General features: G+C 52.3%; 1 non-coding gene across 1 annotated transcript in view; it reads left to right on the top strand.

The window, feature by feature from the left end:
• Nucleotides 1–3,660: 3,660 nt before the first annotated feature.
• Nucleotides 3,661–5,000, top strand: part of LOC124589814 — a 1,910-nt gene continuing 570 nt past the window's right edge. Inside the window, exon 1 of the ribosomal RNA XR_006976276.1 lies at nucleotides 3,661–5,000. This exon is cut by the window's right edge and continues 570 nt beyond it. This is a non-coding gene — a ribosomal RNA (small subunit ribosomal RNA).

The raw sequence follows: 5,000 nt of genomic DNA on the forward strand, positions 1-5,000 counted from the left end.
CGCCCCGCCCCCCATTAAACCTTTCCTTACAACAATGTGTACCTTAACCTAACCTATATCGTACCGTAACCTAACCTATATCGTACCGTAACCTAACCTATGTCGTACCGTAACCTAACCTATGTCGTACCGTAACCTAACCTATGTCGTACCGTAACCTAACCTATGTCGTACCGTAACCTAACCTATGTCGTACCGTAACCTAACCTATGTCGTACCGTAACCTAACCTATGTCGTACCGTAACCTAACCTATGTCGTACCGTAACCTAACCTATGTCGTACCTTAACCTAACCTATGTCGTACCTTAACCTAACCTATGTCGTACCTTAACCTAACCTATGTCGTACCTTAACCTAACCTATGTCGTACCTTAACCTAACCTATGTCGTACCTTAACCTAACCTATGTCGTACCTTAACCTAACCTATGTCGTACCTTAACCTAACCTATGTCGTACCTTAACCTAACCTATGTCGTACCTTAACCTAACCTATGTCGTACCTTAACCTAACCTATGTCGTACCTTAACCTAACCTATGTCGTACCTTAACCTAACCTATGTCGTACCTTAACCTAACCTATGTCGTACCTTAACCTAACCTATGTCGTACCTTAACCTAACCTATGTCGTACCTTAACCTAACCTATGTCGTACCTTAACCTAACCTATGTCGTACCTTAACCTAACCTATGTCGTACCTTAACCTAACCTATGTCGTACCTTAACCTAACCTATGTCGTACCTTAACCTAACCTATGTCGTACCTTAACCTAACCTATGTCGTACCTTAACCTAACCTATGTCGTACCTTAACCTAACCTATGTCGTACCTTAACCTAACCTATGTCGTACCTTAACCTAACCTATGTCGTACCTTAACCTAACCTGTATTGCGCCTTAACCTAACCTGTATTGCGCCTTAACCTAACCTGTATTGCGCCTTAACGTAACCTGTATTGCGCCTTAACGTAACCTGTATTGCGCCTTAACGTAACCTGTATTGCGCCTTAACGTAACCTGTATTGCGCCTTAACGTAACCTGTATTGCGCCTTAACGTAACCTGTATTGCGCCTTAACGTAACCTGTATTGCGCCTTAACGTAACCTGTATTGCGCCTTAACGTAACCTGTATTGCGCCTTAACGTAACCTGTATTGCGCCTTAACGTAACCTGTATTGCGCCTTAACGTAACCTGTATTGCGCCTTAACGCAACCTGTATTGCGCCTTAACGTAACCTGTATTGCGCCTTAACGTAACCTGTATTGCGCCTTAACGTAACCTGTATTGCGCCTTAACGTAACCTGTATTGCGCCTTAACGTAACCTGTATTGCGCCTTAACGTAACCTGCATTGCGCCTTAACGTAACCTGTATTGCGCCTTAACGTAACCTGTATTGCGCCTTAACGTAACCTGTATTGCGCCTTAACGTAACCTGTATTGCGCCTTAACGTAACCTGTATTGCGCCTTAACGTAACCTGTATTGCGCCTTAACGTAACCGATATTGCGCCTTAACGTAACCTATATTGCGCCGTAACGTAACCTATATTGCGCCGTAACGTAACCCACATTGCCCCTTAACGTAACCCACATTGCCCCTTAACGTAACCCACATTGCCCCTTAACGTAACCCAACACACGTTGGGCCTTAACCCAACACACGTTGGGCCTTAACCCAAAACACGTTGGGCCTTAACCCAACACACGTTGGGCCTTAACCCAACACACGTTGGGCCTTAACCCAACACACGTTGGGCCTTAACCCAACACACGTTGGGCCTTAACCCAACACACGTTGGGCCTTAACCCAACACACGTTGGGCCTTAACCCAACACACGTTGGGCCTTAACCCAACACACGTTGGGCCTTAACCCAACACACGTTGGGCCTTAACCCAACACACGTTGGGCCTTAACCCAACACACGTTGGGCCTTAACCTGCTCTGTAATTGTCATACGACGCGTTAAATTAGTGTAGTGTTGCCTAACTGCAACCCCCGCAATATAGTTTGCTACTCGCACTGCCCGGTCCCCAGTGTATCGCTTCATGTTAAACACCTTGCAGCTATACACTGTAATGTGGATGGCAGCAGGACGTACATGCTCAATGCCCTTTGCAGTTGTTCATTGGCATTTGCAGTTGTTCATTGGCATTCGCATGTGCGAAGCACTTAGCCTACGCTGTGGTACGGCCTGTGTCAACTGTCCGCTGATGTTGTACGTCCAAATCACACACTGTACTGCACATTGGTCCTCATGTACTGAATGATACATCGTGGTACATGTGACCGTACAACGACTGCGCCAACAACGGCGAACCATGCGGTCCAAATGTTGTGCACTCAGCTACGTGTCGTCTCCCTATAAGAGCTGGATTGCAGTGTGGTATGCCCTGGATGGCGATCAGCATGAGCCGTCTGTTGATGTAGTGGCGCGTGTTGTCAGACGTAGTCGTCTCTTCTCACACACCGTGATAGCATGGTGCACTGCGTTCCACATCTGCGACATGCGACAGAGGCCGGTTGACAGTCGTTCGCGCAATGGACATCGCATACGTACGGGGGCCACCTTCCACGTGTTCGCGAAGCGTGCACATGTTGTTGCGTGTATGTGGGCAGACATAGTGTGTCGTGACACCTGACACAGGCATGCAACAATCGTTGAATTTGCAAATGGCGATGGACGCCTACGTTTGCTGGTGACGTTATGCAAATGAACAACTGGTAAACCGTTGTGGTGCGGTTGTTCTCGCTAGAGGTGAATCAGTGATGGCGACGATCGGTTGAGCTACCAACCGGTTGTTCCAGCGATACCCACCATGCCCACGAACGTGAATGGCATCTGGGTGTGAAGCGATACGCGGCGGTGGCTGGGTGGGACCGTCCCCGGCCGGTGAGGGGGGGCCTCCCGGCGTGCTGGCCGCGCGGTGCGTGGGCGCACGCGCTACAGCCGGCTGGTGGGGGCGGCCAGTGGCAGGCGCGCCGGCCGACGGAGGCGGCAGGCGGCGCAGCTGCGCGCCGGCGCACCCTGCACGCGGCGCCGTGCGGCCAAAGTAGGTCCTCGCGGGCCCGGTGCGAAGCGCGGTGGACATCTGCAGTGTGCTGGTCCGATTGAGGACTGTGTGCGCTGAGGATGCGCCGCCGCCCGGCGCTCGGCGCCGCGACGCCGTCTGCTGCTCGGTCGCCTCTGCGGTTCTCGCAGGTGGTTTGTATCGCAGCTGTGCGGACGTGTTGGCGCGTGCGCTGTGCTGGGAGAGTTCGCTTCGGCACCCAAGTGGGGCTTTTGTCCTTCTGTGGCGCTGGCGTTGGAGCTGCCGGTCACCGTAGGTGGCGCGTGTTGTCTCCCGCCGGCAATGCCACGACAGCACGCTCCCGGGCCTCTGTCGGCAGCGGCAAGCTCAGTTGGGAGCACGGGTGGTCGCACCTAAAGCGTCTACTCGCCAAACTCCGGGCGATTGCGCCTCTCTCGAACCCGACCAAGTACTTAGGACGGCGCTGCGCGCCGCCGGGACCTGAGAGGGTTTCGAGGTGTATTGTGCAGGGGAGCTCAGCCTCCTCCTGTTTGCAGAATAATTGAGCGGACGCTTGCGTGTTCGCGCGGGCCCCCGGGACACACTCCCGGGCGGCCGGCTGCTCAGCTCTAGTTGACGCAGCTCCCTGGTTGATCCTGCCAGTAGTCATATGCTTGTCTCAAAGATTAAGCCATGCATGTCTCAGTACAAGCCGCATTAAGGTGAAACCGCGAATGGCTCATTAAATCAGTTATGGTTCCTTAGATCGTACCCACGTTACTTGGATAACTGTGGTAATTCTAGAGCTAATACATGCAAACAGAGTCCCGACCAGAGATGGAAGGGACGCTTTTATTAGATCAAAACCAATCGGTCGGCTCGTCCGGTCCGTTTGCCTTGGTGACTCTGAATAACTTTGGGCTGATCGCACGGTCCTCGTACCGGCGACGCATCTTTCAAATGTCTGCCTTATCAACTGTCGATGGTAGGTTCTGCGCCTACCATGGTTGTAACGGGTAACGGGGAATCAGGGTTCGATTCCGGAGAGGGAGCCTGAGAAACGGCTACCACATCCAAGGAAGGCAGCAGGCGCGCAAATTACCCACTCCCGGCACGGGGAGGTAGTGACGAAAAATAACGATACGGGACTCATCCGAGGCCCCGTAATCGGAATGAGTACACTTTAAATCCTTTAACGAGTATCTATTGGAGGGCAAGTCTGGTGCCAGCAGCCGCGGTAATTCCAGCTCCAATAGCGTATATTAAAGTTGTTGCGGTTAAAAAGCTCGTAGTTGGATTTGTGTCCCACGCTGTTGGTTCACCGCCCGTCGGTGTTTAACTGGCATGTATCGTGGGACGTCCTGCCGGTGGGGCGAGCCGAAGGCGTGCGACGCGCCTCGTGCGTGCTCGTGCGTCCCGAGGCGGACCCCGTTGCAATCCTACCAGGGTGCTCTTGAGTGAGTGTCTCGGTGGGCCGGCACGTTTACTTTGAACAAATTAGAGTGCTTAAAGCAGGCAAGCCCGCCTGAATACTGTGTGCATGGAATAATGGAATAGGACCTCGGTTCTATTTTGTTGGTTTTCGGAACCCGAGGTAATGATTAATAGGGACAGGCGGGGGCATTCGTATTGCGACGTTAGAGGTGAAATTCTTGGATCGTCGCAAGACGAACAGAAGCGAAAGCATTTGCCAAGTATGTTTTCATTAATCAAGAACGAAAGTTAGAGGTTCGAAGGCGATCAGATACCGCCCTAGTTCTAACCATAAACGATGCCAGCCAGCGATCCGCCGCAGTTCCTCCGATGACTCGGCGGGCAGCCTCCGGGAAACCAAAGCTTTTGGGTTCCGGGGGAAGTATGGTTGCAAAGCTGAAACTTAAAGGAATTGACGGAAGGGCACCACCAGGAGTGGAGCCTGCGGCTTAATTTGACTCAACACGGGAAACCTCACCAGGCCCGGACACCGGAAGGATTGACAGATTG

The sequence above is a fragment of the Schistocerca americana genome, unplaced genomic scaffold (genome assembly GCF_021461395.2).
Source record: "Schistocerca americana isolate TAMUIC-IGC-003095 unplaced genomic scaffold, iqSchAmer2.1 HiC_scaffold_730, whole genome shotgun sequence".
NCBI classification, from domain to species: Eukaryota; Metazoa; Arthropoda; class Insecta; order Orthoptera; family Acrididae; genus Schistocerca; species Schistocerca americana.